Source organism: Macaca mulatta, chromosome 14 (assembly GCF_049350105.2).
Source record: "Macaca mulatta isolate MMU2019108-1 chromosome 14, T2T-MMU8v2.0, whole genome shotgun sequence".
NCBI classification, from domain to species: domain Eukaryota; kingdom Metazoa; phylum Chordata; class Mammalia; order Primates; family Cercopithecidae; genus Macaca; species Macaca mulatta.
The window spans coordinates 87,944,957-87,961,231 of NC_133419.1; the positions used below are offsets into that span (position 1 = coordinate 87,944,957).

Here is a 16,275-nt window from a genome sequence, read left to right on the forward strand (position 1 = left end):
GAAGGTGCTCAGTAAGCATAATTTAAATTTAACTGGATATGAATTGTGATTGTAAATTTATATTCGTATGGCCTCATCAACAATATATAGTTTTCCAATTCTTTTCTATCTAATATGTATCTGACAGCTCTTAATTTTTCCAGTGTCCTTTGTGGCCAGAGTATTGCAGATTGGAAAGTAAGTGGACTTTGGGATCAGAAAGATATATGTCAGAATCTCTCTACCACATACTAGCTGTGTGCTTACATGTCTCTCTGCCACAGTAAAGGTGGCAAAAATATATCCTGCAGGACAGTTATGAAGATTGAGTATACTACTGTGGGGTGTTTCTCTTCTCTGGGATAAACACTGCTATTTTATTATTTCATTGCTATTTTCTCATTTGTTCCTCACCCTGTTTGCTTCAGGAAGTAAGAAATAAATATTTCCCCCCAAGATGAAACATGAGCAGGTAAAAGTGATTATCATCACTTAGCTTTTGAGGGCAGGAGACAAGACTAGGACCCAGACTGACTGAGTGCTTTTTTGTTTTGTTTTGTTTTGTTTTGTTTTTGAGATGGAGTCTCACTCTGTCACCAGGCTGGAGTGAAGTGCAGTGGTGCAATCTCGGCTCACTGCAACTTCAGTCTCCCGGGTTCAAGTGATTCTCCTGCCTCAGCCTCCCGAGTAGCTGGGATTACAGGCACGCGCCACCATGCCCGGCTAATTTTTGTATTTTTAGTAGAGACAGGGTTTCACCATGTTGGCCACGATAGTCTTAACCTCGTGATCTGCCTGCCTTGGCCTCCCAAAGTGCTGGGATTACAGGCGTGAGCCACCACACCTGGTCCTGACTGACTTCTAATTGCATGATTTATAGTAAACGCAATTCAAGCCTGAGGATAGGAGTCTGGGTTTCCAGCCAAACCACTCGGCAGCTGCATGGTTGTGCAAACAGCTCTTCATGTTTTTGAGTCTCATTTTCCTAATCCTTAAAACTGGAATAATGGTAAGATATACCTTACGAGATGGTTTTGAGAACCAACTTTAGTTCTTTGAAGCAGTGTTTCTTATTCAGGAGATACATAGGAATCATCTGATAAAGTTTCTAAACATACATAGACCTTACTCATGGAGGATTGGAGGTGCAAGTAGGCATCCACATTTTCATAAAGCTTCTCCAGGTGACTCTCATGTACCCAACCCACTCCAAACTGCTGCCTGCTTCTAATTGTAAAATTCCATGCACATGTGAATGATTATTGGCATTCTTGACAAGTTTACATTATACTGAGACTTTAAAATGCTTGTAAAGCTGCTATGTTGTTGAGGAAAGAACAATAATCTCTTGGGTCAAAAGATATGGAACAAATCCAAGCTGTAAATGTACAGCTGTGAGGCCTTAAGCAGATTATATAACTTCTTTGAAAATCATTCTCCTCAGTAGTAAAACAGGGTGGAAGAATACTCATAATTAAATAAGGAAGCTGAGGTAATGACACTTTTTAAGTCAGAAGGACTTTGTTAGGTTGAGAAGTGGAAGCAAGGGAGAACTCAAGACATTTTTCCAAGATCATAAAGCTAGTTAGGGGTAGAGCTGGAGTTTGAACCCAGGTCTAACTGACTTCAGAGCTTGAACTCTGATATTCTGTACCATCCTTTACTCATGCAATAGCTACGTATTGAGTGCCTACTATGCACTAGGTACTTTTCTATGGGTTTTGAATATACTAGGGAATAAAACAAAGATACAAAAATTCCTATCTTTGTGGAGCTTTTACATTAGAAGGTGGTAAGTGCTATGGAAAGAAATCACGACTGTAATCCCAGCACTTTGGGAGGCTGAGGCAGGTGAATCACCTGAAGTCGAGTTCGAGACCAGCCTGGCCAATACAGTGAAACCCCGTCTCTACTAAAAAAACAAAAATTAATTGGGCGTGGTGGTGGGCCTGTAATCCCAGCAACTCGGGAGGCTGAGGCAGGAGAATTGCTTGAACCTGGGAGGTGGGGGTTGCAGTGAGCCAAGATGGCACCACTGCACTCCAGCCTGGGTGACAGAGCGAGACTCTGTCTAAAAAAACAGAAACAAAAACAAAAACAAAAAAAGAAAAAGAGAGAAAAAAAAGAAATTAACAAAGAGGAAAAAAGAAAAACCAAGCATAGATGAGGGTCAGGAATCGGGCAGGTGAAGGTAGGGGCCAGGATGCAGTTTTAATTAAGGTGGTCTGTCTGGGTCTCATTGAGAAAGTGACTGTTAAACAAAGACTTGAAGAAGGTGAAGGAAGTAACCAGGCAGTTATCTGGAGGAAAACTTGGCAAGCAGAAGGACAAGCCCATATGATGATGGTCCTGAGGTGTGGGCAGGCCTTGCAGGTTTATGGAATAGCAAAGAGGCCAGTGTGGCTAGGGTGATGTGAGCATGGAGCAGAGAAGTAGCAGATGATGTCACGGAGGTCACAGACGCAGTGTGCAGGGCACTGCCGGGCATTCTAGGCTCTTTAGTTTTTATCCTGGAGTAAAATATGAGCCACTGGAAGATTCTGAACAGGAGATGGATTTGGTGACACTTATGCTAAGTGGAATAAGCCAGTCACAGAAGGACAAACACTTCACGAGGTATTTCACTTATATAAGGAATCTAAAATAGTCTAACTCATAGAAGTAGAGAGCAGAATGGTAGTCACCAGGGCCTGCGGAAGGAATAGGGAATTGCTAATTAACAGGCATAAATTTTAAGTTAAAGGAGATGAATAAGTTCTAGAGGCTGGCTATACATTGTGCATACAGTTAATAATACAGTGTTGTGCACCTAAAAATCTGTTAAGAGGGTACATTGGTGGGTCTCATGTTAAGCTTTTTTACCACAATAAAAAATATTCTGGCTGCTGTATTGAGGAAACACTGTAGTGGGACAAGGATAGACTAGGTGAGGTCATCTGTGAGAAGGTATTGCAGCGATCCAGGAAGAGTGATGGAGGTTCAATAGTGGGATTGCAGTGGGGTAAGAAGTACGTGCTGACAGGAGATTACCTGAGCCTGTTGCTGATGTCTGCATTCCTTATGGGTTGTGGGGTCTATTTAGCTACAATCTCAAGTGGTTACCCTATGGAAGCCAGAGGAAAGACAACTAGCTTGGTGGTAGAGGTGAGGTTCTCCCTGAAGGAAGTAAAATTTCTTTTATTCACCTGGGACAGAGGCTAGTCATTAGTAGCAGATCAGACCTTGGAAAGCAGGCCACAGCTAGGCAATGGAAGCTCATGGGCCTTGTTCTCTGAGTTCTGGTTATGAAGTGTGTAGATGTGCTCCAGGAGGCCATACCTGGATGGCTAAATGCCTGTTATACAGTTTGGCAAGTAGGGGCCCCAAGCTGAAGATGGCTCAGCAAACATTGTAATAAGAATATCCAGTTGTATTTTACTCTCTGTATTTTCTCTCTTAATCCATGATCTTTAGTGCAGTATTATTTAAATATTGCAGCCTAGCCTCAGTGGGCCTCTGGAGGGAACTAGGGGAGGGTTTTGTTCCCACTTCTGTCCTGGAGTATAGAGCAGAGTACTTTGAAGCCTCTGAGGTCATGACAGTAGGAATTAAGAAAAGATCCTCTTGGGGATTAGCAGTTGGGATGGGGCCAGGCCCCTTTCCTCCTTTGCTTACGTTGGAAGAGGGTTTTGGATATATTGGATCATAGGTTTCCTTACATAAGCACACGTGAAGTATCTTATTAATGTTCAGTCATCTTGCATGGGCCTCACTTTTTACACAGCCTCATGTGAGGCATGATGTCCCTGTTGAACATCAGCTGAACATCACCCAAGAGTCAGGGGGAGACAGTTGGAGACCACAGCAATAGGGCTTTGCATCTTGGAGGGAACAAGACGGTATAATCTTTGAATCTTGGGGTTTACCATTAGATATGCTGATATGTAGGACTGAAAGAGGCCTGAGCCCCTGTGCCTGGTTTCTCAGAAAGTATTGGGAATGCAGCAGAACATGACAGCTAAGTGCCCAGCCTTCACAGCTGGACTGGATTTGAGTTCCGGATGTACTCTTTTCTGGTTGGACAACTTTTTAAACCTCTCTATTGCTTATTTCTTTTATTCATAAAATATAGATGACTATGATAGTGTCCTAGTCCATTTGTGCTGCTGTAAAGATAGAAAACCTGAGGCTGGATAATTTATAAAGAAAAGAGGTTTATTTGACTCTCAGTTCTGCAGGCTGTACAGGAAGCATGGCACCAACACCTGCTTCAGATGAGGGCCTCAGGCTGCTTCCACTTATGGTGGAATGTGAAGAGGAGCTGGAGTGTACAGATCACATAGTGAGAGAGGAAGCAAAGAAAGAGGGAAGTGCCAAGTATGGGAACTCTCACAGGAACTAACAGAGTGAGAACTCACTCATTACCTCTAGGACAGCACCAAGCCATTAATGAGAGATCTGCCCCCATGACTCAAACACCTCCCATTAGGGCCCCCCTCCAATATTGGAGATCACATTTCAATATGAGATTTGGAGGGGTCAAACATCCAAACTATAACAGATAACATGTATCAGGTAGGGTTGCTCTGAAGATGAAAATAAATAGTATGTTTAGCTGACCTCAATACCTGGCACAAAGTAAGTGCTCAGTGTAGCCATTATTATGACTAATTATGGAAGCTTGTCAAGATAGTGCCTCTTTAGGGTATGTGATTAGGGGGTGAGATTGGTACAGTATCACAGGCAGGAATTTAGTCACTGTTCTACTCTCTGGGACACTTTCTAGACTTCCTTGGATTTTCACTTGGGCAAAAATGGAAATAATGGGAACCTATTCCTGGCTATATTGGTAAGCAAATGGGAATATAATGAAACCTCATCAAACATAAAAATGACAGCAAACTGTTGTGGCATCTGGGCATTTGGTGTGCATGTGTGGGTACGTGTTTAATGTGGGTCATTGGTGTTGTGTTGGTGTTGCAAAGCAGGAGGAAGTTCATATAAAACTTGGTTTAGGTGTCAAGCCTGAGGACCTGCCATGCACTGAGAGAATTTGAGAGACAGTTTATTATTCACACAGAGGAAAGCTGAGCAGGCACAAGCAGGTCCAGGTAGGTTTGGGCAAAGCAAAGGGAGTGGGTTTGGGCCTTTACAGTGGCTGAGAAGTGGGGCTGGGAAAAGTTCCTGCATGTCGACAATTTAAATATTCAGTGGTACCAAAGGAGGAGATGAGGTCATGGGCCTTCTTATCAGCCTGCCCAGATGTGGGGCCAAAAAGGAAGAGAGGGCAAGGCCTGAAAGGAATTATCAATCCAACATAAAAAACGAAGTGTGACTCTCCATTACAATCAATTATAAAGGGGATAAGAAATAAATATCACAGAAAACCACTTTAAAATAGCAAATCTCTACCATAGCAAATTGTTACTAATATATGAATGAATCAACAAAGACACAAGTATACGATAACCCCGGAGACTGGTAGAGGGGTAGCCAGCACTTTCATACCTTTGGCCTGAGGGATTTACTGTCCTGTAAAGAAGACTGAAGATGTGAATGACTCTCCACTAGGGCTTTTGAAATACTCAAGGTGAGAAATGGTGTTGGCCTGAACCAAGTCGTTTTGGATATGGAGGAAGGTAGGTTTCATTCATTCATCACCCTAACTGAGTGCTTATGTGTGCCAGCCCTGCCCTAGGGGACCTGTGACACACACTGAATAAGAGAGAAACAGGTCCATTTTTGCAGGGTACTCAGTCAGGCAAACAACTATAATGGTATTATATATTATATAATATGACTAAGTGTTTTTCTTGGAGAAGTACAGGAGTGCGAAAACCCATACCCAGGATGATGGCAAAGGAAATAAGGAGGGAGAGAAGTGGTAGTAGAGAGAACTCAACAAGGAGATAGAAGTGATAGAATTTGGTAGAGGATTAAATGTGGGAGGGGAAGACTGACAAGGGCATCTGTGTGGAGGGAGGTACCGTTCTTTGAAGTAGGTAATACCCAAGGAGAAGAAGACTAGTGGGGAAGGTGTGGATTTAATTTTGGATACGCTGTATTTGAGATGCCTGTAGGACAGTCCATTTGAAATGCCTCCGAATCTTCTGCAGAGAGAGACCTGGACTAGCAATACGGTCCTGGGGGTGAGAAGAAAGGCTGTTGCAATTTGAGTCCCTGGCTGGCTATCAGATTATCCAGGGAGGGAGTGCAAGGCATGACAATGGCCCTGGACAGCACACTGAGGAACGTCAAGGCTAGGGACTGGCGCAGAAAGGAACCTCTGCTGGGCAAAGGCTCTCGGCCCAGATTTTACGCACTGGCATAGGTCGTTTACTGAGATGGCCTCAGCAGCACAGGAGGAGGCCAGAGTCAGGAAGGAGCAATCTAAGAGCTCACACTTGTGGGTTGTCCCTGTGGAATCTAAGAAGTATTGGGACATTAGTGGCTACCAGGCTTTTGAAGGAGGCCTGGGCTACCAGCTTTTATCCTTAGTGGGAGCAAGATCAGAGAACTACTGGGTAATGTGACCCCATGAGCTCACTGTGTTGCAGTTCAAGGACCCCAGGCTTATCTTTGTGATTTGTGTCTTCTACCCTGCACAGATGGCTTCGGTCTCGCTGAGGTCAAGAGGAACCATTCTGTGTTTGTGGAGAAGTCAATGACAGACATGGATTAAAGGTATTTGTTTGCATCTACTTACCTTGGTTGGCAGCAGATTACGACCACCTGACTGCTAGACAGGTGTGGAGCCAAGGGGCAAGGATGCCCGTTGACATGGTGATCATTCACCTGATTGGAAGTGAGGTGCCGAAGTGTGTCTGCATTCTAGTGGAGAAACCACTCCTGGAGAACTGGAGATGGATGGGTTTTGGGGCAGAGCAGATCTGGTATTGCAAGCTGTGATTGTTTCCTACTAGCTCTGTGAGATTGGGGAAATGACCTCTGAGTTTCTATTCCCTTGTCCTCAGAAAAATGAGAATTATTCATGTGAATAAAGACAAATGCAGATATGAGTGACTGGCATAACTAAGGTGCACAGGAAGGCAGCCTGCACTTCCAGTATGCATTTCATGCCATGTCTTTACCTCCTGTGGCATACTTGAGTCTGAGATTTCTTTGAGCCTAGAATTTGAGTGCCGATTGGAACTTGAATTCTTCTGTTCAGACTCAGGTCCTGGAGGGAGGACATGTGAAATGTGCTTTAAACCCTGTTGAATTTCTAGCAACTTGAATTTGAATGGGTCCTCTGAGTTTAAAAAATATTCTACCATACTTTGTTTCTGCCTCCCCAAAAGAAGTGTTTAGGTTTTTATCCAATGCTTTAAGGCTCTCTGAGGACAACATCATGGAGGAGGAAGAACACTGGCTTTGAATCCTGGCTCTGTCACTTTCTTACGCTGTGGCCGTGGCTGACACCTTTTTTGAGTGTGTTTTGTCACCTGCAAAATGGGCAAAAGCAGGGCAGGTTTCAGGTTTTGTGGGGCTTGAAGCTTATACAATTTGGGGACCTCTTTAAGAGAAAGAACACAAAATTATGAATATAAACTTAGGTACAAAACTTACCTTTAGAATAAGAAAATAAATCAACATAAATTATAAATTTAAAAAATGCCACAAATACTATATAATTTAGAAAAATAGTTTACTTACATTATTTAACTACCTGCCAGATCTCTACAATGCTTTCCCTCCTTACCTCTTTTGGCTGATTACTCTCTGATTATCTTTTCATAGGACCATAATTTTGTAATATCCTTGTCTATAGAGAGTATAGAAGGATACTCTATTCTTCTTGCATGCTGATCAAAGTTTGTATTATTGTGAGGTTTTTTTTTTAAGCTTTATTAATTATAGTGTAATTTTTTTTTTTTTTTTTTTTTTTTTTTTTTTTTTTTTTTTTTTTTTTTTTTTGAGACTGAGTTTCACTTTGTCGCCCAGACAGGAGTGCAGTGGTGCAATCTTGGCTCACTGCAACCTCCACCTCCCAGGTTCAAGCGATTCTCATGTCTCAGCCTCCCGAGTTGCTGGGATTACAGGCCCGCCACCATGCCCAGCTAATTTTTGTGTCTTTAGTAGAGACGGGGTTTCCCCATGTTGGTCAGGCTGGTCTCAAACTCCTTACCTCAAGTGATCTGCCTGCCTCGGACTCCCAAAGTGCTGGGATTACAGGCATGAGCCACCGCACCTGCTGTAAATTTTTAGAATTGTCTATTTTGGAAAATGTTCTATCGTTTTATATATGTAGTAAGACATGAAGTATTCTTGTATAGTACTTGTATTAAACACTCTCTGAAATGACAGTATTCTTCAATGAGCTTGTTATGAGTGTCCTATATTGTCATTGTCAAAGTGTCAATTAGCAGAAAATGTTCTAATGCATTCTTGTGATTCCCTCCTCCTCATTAATTGGATTATCAGATAATCCAGAAGCCTGTCTATTACTTCTGTTTAGAATTTATCTCATTCTTTGAGATAAATTAACTATATTTGTCTATGATCTGAATTTTGCTTTTGTTATAATTGTATCTCAATGTCAGAATAATTTCTGTTGATTTCACAGCTCATTTATTTTATTAATTTATTTGAATATTCTCCCAGTCCCTTAATAAATCAGTAATCTGCATTGATCCTACTACCTAAGGGAGTTGTTGGAGTGAACAGGCTTTGTAAATGTCAAAGGTTATGTCTTCCTAATTGATACTATTCTCTCCTATGCCCCTCTCCTGCCACTCAGCACACCCCAGGACTCTGCAGAGTGTGTCTCCCATTGTAAGTATACATGGAAGGATCTATGAGTTGAGTTCTTGGTTCCCTTGCTAAAAGCCAGGAGGAAAGAAAAGGAAGGAAGCAGAGTAATAATTCTTTTTGGTTATTGTACGTTTACATCATGTTTCACTCTAACATAAACACGATGAAGTATAACACACAACTTTATATAAAAGCCTGTTTTAGAAAAAATAATCCCAGAATTTCCTAATTTCGGATAAGGAGTATTTGACCAGGGCTTCAGGAATGTACTCTGTTTCGGCAGCTTGGGCCATAGGCACCAAATGGAGGCTACTACTGGTTCCAAGCCCTTCCCCATATCCATTAATCCTCAGACTGTGTTCCTGATAGGACACCTGGGCTGTGCAGGCATAGCTCAGCCCACATTTTATCTGACTGTTATCTCCTCCTGCCAATGCTCCCATTCCCTGAAATCTCTTCAAGAATACCTGAAGGGCAGGCTTCCTGCACAGCACCAACACTTCTGCAGGATGTAAATGTCAAATCCAAAGCAATCTACCTTTAAAGAAATATTTTCCTATTTGAAACTCACCCCTCCCATGAAGGAAATTAATTGCACTTGATAATTCTCTTAAAATGAGTAATGGAGTAGGTATAGCCTTAAAAATGTGCTGTTGGCATTTTTGTTTGTTTTTCTAAGTGCAGTTAATTAAATTCTGGTGATTCCAGTGGGCTGTCTGCAGAACAGAGAGTTATTACTTCCCCCTGAATGTCCCCCTGATTTCCCAGGCAGAGTTAGGAGCTTCTTCCTTTTTCTCTGGCCACCCCCTGCAATGCTGTGTGTTCCCTCCCATCATAAGACTCATCCTGTTATTATTATTAACCTACTTCTCTGCTTCCTGTACTAAATGTCAGTGCCTTGAGGATAAGAACTATGATTTTTTTTGGTCATTAATCAGGTCTCACTACCTGCTAATGGAATCTTCCTACCTTGACTTCCCCTTGTAGTGGGTCCCTGGCATTTTCTGAACACAGATGGCTATGGGCATCCTTTGTAGACTGCCTTGGAAGCTCACCTGTGCCCAGGTAGACCATCCCTAGTGTAGACACATTTTATCCTGCCACCAGAAATCTAGGTCATGCCTGCTTATCCCTTCTGGCCTGGATAACAGTGGCCTTGACATATTAGATGGAGCCCTTTGAAGAGAGGACAGTTTCCACCCATGGCAATGAAGGCAGATGAGCTGATTTTCCTTGTGAGTTCAGGCTTTTAGGTGCTGGCATACACCTTGAGAACGGGCTCATCAGGATTCCCCTGGAAGGACAGGTCTTGGCTATTACCCAGCTAGTTGTTAATGCTGGGGCTTACCTTGGGGTTAAGGATGCCTTACTCTCAGCAGGCCTTGACAGGCTCAGCAGTAAGGCTTTCCAGGGAAAAGATTCCAAGACCTTGGCTGTGGGCTGCTCTTGGTCAGGCTGATTTCAGAAAGAAATACCATTGAGCCGAGATGGTGATGAATGGCTCTTGAAAACATAGGAAATTGGGTTTTATGACAGGTCATTTATTTTCTCTCCTCCCTCTCTCCCCATAGCCACAAATAAATAAAGAAAGAAATACATAAATACATAAATACCACTCAATATTTCAACCAATTGAAGAAGCAGCAAAAAAATCCAATTGCAATGTAGGAAAAGATACCTACCTATGATGTGCATGGCTCTTCCCCAATAGAAATGCTAGGCAGAGAAAGGTGGGTGTTGCTTTCTGATAAACTGCAACTCTGGGCAGTTGTTCAGGTGAAGATATTTGATCTCCCAAAATGTCTCAGGCAGTGGCTGTCCCTGGATGTAGACTTCTGTTTCAGAGGGCAGAACCTCATTGAAAGACCTTCTGGTCTTATCTCCACTGTTATCCTGCAGGCCAGGTCACCACCATATGCCTCCTGGACCATGAAATTTTTCTTCTCATAAATCTCTCACTTCTGCTTGTGATCCTCTAACCCATCATTCACATGACAGACAGAATGATCTGTTCAAAAATAAATTAGATCACGTCACATGCAGCCACACATCCCTTTTCTCTGCTACTGGATGACGCCAATCTGTTTCTCACACAAGAGCTTTTTGCATATTTTCTTCCTTCCCCTCTCTCTTTGCTGAACTAACTTCTATGCCTCCTTCAGGCCTCAACCCCAGAGATTATTTCTATACAGAGTCGCCCTCTGCCTTTCCTACCTAAAATTTGTCTTTTCCATTACTTGCCCTCATAGTACCCTATGCTTTTCCTCCATGACCCGTATTAGCATTTGTAAGTATAGATTTATTTATTTACTGTTTGTTCTTTTTCCATACTGTAAGCTCCAAGAGGGCAGGCGCATAGTCTGTTTGGTTAATCATTGTGTATCTAACGTCTAGTACCATGTCTACTACATAGAAAGTGCTCATTAAATATTTGTTGAATGAAAGAATATGCAATGAGTTACTTTCCATATAATAGCTCAAACGAGTGGGGGCTAAAGCTTAGAAGCTTCAGGTAAAATAATTAGGAAAGGTCCTTAATACATGATTATTTTTATCTGCTGAGTTAAATGAGGGTCAAGGACTGGGACTAAGATTTAAGTTCTATCTACCTTGGTGTTTAGACATAAAGAAACTTGTTTTATAGACAAGAATGGATTCCATAGAGGCCAAATCAGAAGGAGAGACAACAGGGTTCCTGAGAAATAAATCATCCTGTGATAGGATTTCTGAGCATAAGCATTATTGATATTTTGGGCTAGATAATTCTTTGATGCAGGGGAATGTCTTGTGCAGTATGAGTTTAGCAGTATCCCTGGCCTCTACCCACTAAATTCCAGTAGCACCCTCCTTCTATCTGAGAGAACCAAAAAATGTCTCCAGACAAGGCCAAATGTACCCTGGAGGGAAAAGAAAACTTTTCTCTTAGGGCAAGTTGAGAACTACTTGTCCTAAGAGAAGAAGTGATATAGCAGATTCCAGGACAGTTCTGAATGCTGGAATGAAGAGCTGGTTCTGGGTGCATGGAGGTAGCTAATATCAGCATTTATCCTATTCCTACCACCCTGTGGGTGTGTATGAAGCCTAGAAGGTAGGCATTAGGCCACTAATGATTATGATGCTTTGGGTTCAAGCATTTTTGCTTTGGGAGCTCTTCCTGCCAGCTAAGCATAACATTGCAGGAACTACTTCCTCCAGGCATTAAGGGGCAGTGGTATTGTCTTATATCAGTCATGGCATTCTGGACACAGATTCAGTGCTGTCAAAGACCCTTTGTTGGACTGTCAGGATCTTGGGGTAGTGCTGGCTGCAGAATGGGGTGGTGATCTTCACTGATTCTGAGATAAGAAGTATTCCCAGGAATTCTCCATAAATACTTTGGAAGGAGGATTTTATAAAATGGGTATACTACCCAAAGCAATCTACAAATTCAATGCCATCCCTATCAGTATATCAACATCATTGTTCACAGACATAAAAAAATTTCTAAAATTTGTATGGAACCAAAAAAAAAGCCTGAATACCCAAAGCAATCCTATGCAAAAAGAATAAAGCTGGGTCAGAGGACAAGACGGCTGAACAGATGTAGCCAGGTGAAACAGCTACCACCGAGAGACTGAGAGACTGGTGTGCTTTTAATAGATCTTCAGAGGAAAGGTGTCAAGAGTGAATGGAGGGAAGTCACAGAAGCTTGGCTGAAGAGAGAGAAAGCTGGGAACCCTACACAGGGCTGCTGTGCAATGGGACTCATGTTTGGACCACAACAGCTCTGAGGGAACGGGTGAGTTGAACTGGTAAGAAGCAACCCACTCTCACTGCAGCCCTCTGGAACCCCAGCAGCAGGAGACCCCTTGACCACCACAGACACTCGAGTTGGCAGAGACAGCTGCTTAGAGAAGTGGTAGGGGCAGCAAGCTGTCTGATGTGGAGCCCAGAGGGTGTGATGTGGGAACATCTGTAGCAGAGCACAGCCAGAGATGGCCATCCCTCTAGGCTTGACTTGCTCCCATAAGAAACTTTAGCTCCAGAAGAACTATTGGACCTGGTCTCTGCAGGGAAATCTTGCCCATCAGATGGGGCTGGTCCAACCTGGACACCCTTGGTCTTCTGGCCTCTCCCAGAGCCCTAGCCTGGCTATGCCAGCTGGCAGGGTAGCCTTGGGTGCACTGGGGGCCTGCACCATAGCTTCTGTCCTGGTGGACCGTACATGACTGGTGGAGAGATCCAGCGATACATCTCCTATAGCCACACACCAGCCTGCCTACTCCCTCCCCATACTGCAGCTTCCCCTTGGGCCCATGGCAACTCCCCATGTGACTTTGCTGGCATGTGTCTGCATGGGTGTGTTTTGCTTTCCTTGCCCCACCAGCATAGAGGAGTGCAGTTCACCACCTCTTCCCCTGCCAACCACCATTGCAGATGGAGCCTTGGCTGGCACAGACTCATCCAGTCCCACCGCTGCCAGTACTCTGCTCTTGCACTAACACTGCGCAGAGTACAGCAGATCCTCCCCGACCTTGAACGACCACTCCTGCTTATGAGACACAGCAAAGGCACCCAGACTTCTGCCTGACAGCACCCCACCCCCAAGTGAACACCACCTCTAGTGTGGCCATGCAAACAGTCTCCAGCAGGGACCTCCAGGGCCCCGCCTCTCCTCAGCTGTGTTGCCAGTATGATTAATGCTTTCAGGGAGGCAGGCACTCTGGCACCTGCTAGTAGTCTGATGCACCTGCTGCCCCGTTGCCCCCACAGCACAGTGGATTTCAGACCTCAAGGAGTTGGAGAACAGAGTCAGGCCCAATACAAGTCCCCCAGAGTTAGAGCATACAGTCTAGGAGTTGGGACCTGAGCATCGGCTCCCTAAAATCTTACGGAAATGAAGCCAGTTGGCTGAATTTACCTTATACCACAACTAAACCCTCAACGTCATCAAATAGGATCAAAGAAAAAAAAAATCCAAAGGTCAGCAACCCCAAAGATTGAAGGTAGACAAGGCCACAAAGATGAGGAAGAATCAGTGCAAGAACCCTGAAAAATCAAAAAGCCAGAGTGTCTTCTTTCTTCCAAGTGTCTGCATCACCTCTCTAGCAAGGGTTCTGAACTGAGCTGAGATGGCTGGAATGACAGAAATAGAATTTGGAATACGGATAAAAATGAAGATCATTGAGCTACAGGAATATGTTGAAATACAATGCAAGAAAGCTAAAAATCATGATAAAACAATGCAGGAGCTGACAGACAAAATAGACAGTATAAGAAGAATGTAACCAACCTGACAGAGCTGAAAAACTCACTATAAGAATGTCATAACATAATCACAAGTATTAACAGCAGAATAGACCAAGTGAAGGAAAGAGTCTCAGAGCTTGAAGACTGGTTTTCTGGAATAAGACAGTCAGACAAGAATAGAGTATAAACAATAAAAACAAATCAACAAAACCTCTGAGAAATATGGGATTATGTAAATAGAGCAAATCTGTGATTCATTGGTGTCCCTGAAAGAGATGGGGAGAATAGAACCAACTTGGAAAACATATTTCAGGATATCATCCGTGAGAATGTCCCCAACCTAGCTAGAGAGGCCAACATTCAAATTCAGGAAATGCAGAGAACTGTAGCAAGATACATCATAAGAAGATCATCCCCAAGACACAGACTCATCAGATTCTCCAAGGTTGAAATTAAAGAAAAAATGTTAAAGGCAGTTAGAGAGAAAGGTCAGGTCACCTGGAAAGGGAAGCCCATCAGACTAACAGTAGACCTCTCAGTGGAAACCCTACAAGCCAGAAGAGATTGGGGGCCAATAGTCAACATTCTTTTTTTTTTTTTTTTTTTTTTTTGAGACGGAGTCTCGCTCTGTCACCCAGGCTGGAGTGCAGTGGCCGGATCTCAGCTCACTGCAAGCTCCACCTCCTGGGTTCACGCCATTCTCCTGCCTCAGCCTCCCGAGTAGCTGGGACTACAGGCGCCCGCCGCCTCGCCCGGCTAGTTTTTTGTATTTTTAGTAGAGACGGGGTTTCACCGGGTTAGCCAGGATGGTCTTGATCTCCTGACCTCGTGATCCACCCGTCTTGGCCTCCCAAAGTGCTGGGATTACAGGCTTGAGCCACCGAGCCCGGCCAATAGTCAACATTCTTAAAGAAAAGAAACTCCAACCAAGAACTTCATATCCAGCCAAACTAAGCTTAATAAGTGAAGGAGAAATAAGATCCCTTTTCAGACAAGCAAAGGCTGAGGGAATTTGTTACCACCAGACCTGCCTGACAAGAGCTCCTGAAGGAAGCACTAAATATGGAAAGGAAAGAACATTACCAGCCACTACAAAACCAGACTGAAGTACACAGACCAGTGATACTATAAAGCAACCACATAAAGAAGTCTACATAATAACCAGCTAACATCATGATGACAGGATCAAATCCACACATATCAATACAACCTTGAATGTAAATGGGCTAAATGTCCCAATTAAAAGACACAGTGTGGTAAGCTACATAAAGAACCAAGATCCATTGATATGCTCTCTTCAAGAGACCCATCTCACATCAGTGGCACACAGAGGCTCAACATGAAGAGATGGAGAAAAATCTATCAAGCAATTGGAAAACAGAAAAAAGTAGGGGTTGCAATTCTAATTTCAGACAAAAGAGACTTTAAACCAAAAAAGATAAAAACAGAAAAGAAGGCTATTTCATAATGGTGAAGGTTTCAATTCAGCAAGGAGACATAAGTATCCTAAATATATATACGCCCAACACAAGAGCACCCAGATTCATAAAGCAAGCTCTTAGAGACCTACACAGAAACATAAACTCCCATACAATAATAGTGGGACACTTTTAACACCCCACTGACAATGTTAGACAGATTATCAATACAAAAAATTAACAAAGATATTCAAGACCTGAACTCAGCACCGGATTAAATGGACCTAATAGATATCTCCAGAACTCTCCACCAAACCAACAGAATATACATTATTCTCATTGCCACATGGCATGTACTCCAAAACTGATCACATAAATGAAAGTAAAACACTCCTCGGCAAATGCTAAATAACTGCAATCATAACAAACAATCTCTTGGACCACAGCAAAATCAAATTAGAAATCAAGACTAAGGAATTCACTCAGAACCATACAATTACACATAAATTGAGTAACCTTCTCCTGAGTGAGTTTTGGGTAAATAATGAAATTAAGAAATCAAGAAGTTCTTAAAAACTAAGTAGAACAAAGCTACAACATACCAGGGTCTCTGGGACACAGCTAAAGCAGTGTTAAGAGGAGAATTTATAGCAGTAAATGCCCACATTAAAAAGTTAGAAAGACCTCAAGTTAACAACTTAACATCACAACTAAAAGAACAAGAGAATCAAGAGCAAACAAATCTCAAAGCTAGCAGAAGACAAGAAATAACCAAAGACAGAGCTTAACTGAAGGAGACTGAGGCACAGAAAACAATTCAAAAGATCAATGAATCCAGTAGCTGTTTTTTTGAAAAAGCACAATAAAATAAATAGACTGTTAGGTAGACTAGTAAAGAAGAAAAGAGAGAAGATTC

General features: G+C 42.8%; 1 long non-coding RNA gene across 2 annotated transcripts in view; it reads left to right on the forward strand.

Moving 5' to 3' along the window:
- The window catches only part of LOC144334442 (uncharacterized), a 94,636-nt gene that overhangs the window by 49,410 nt on the left and 28,951 nt on the right, over positions 1–16,275 (forward strand). Inside the window, exons 3-4 of one of the 2 annotated variants that reach the window (XR_013404249.1) lie at positions 6,567–6,642; positions 12,352–12,490. This is a non-coding gene — a long non-coding RNA (uncharacterized LOC144334442). The remainder of the gene's footprint in view (positions 1–6,566; positions 6,643–12,351; positions 12,491–16,275) is intronic. The other variant, XR_013404250.1, reaches the window with a different exon arrangement.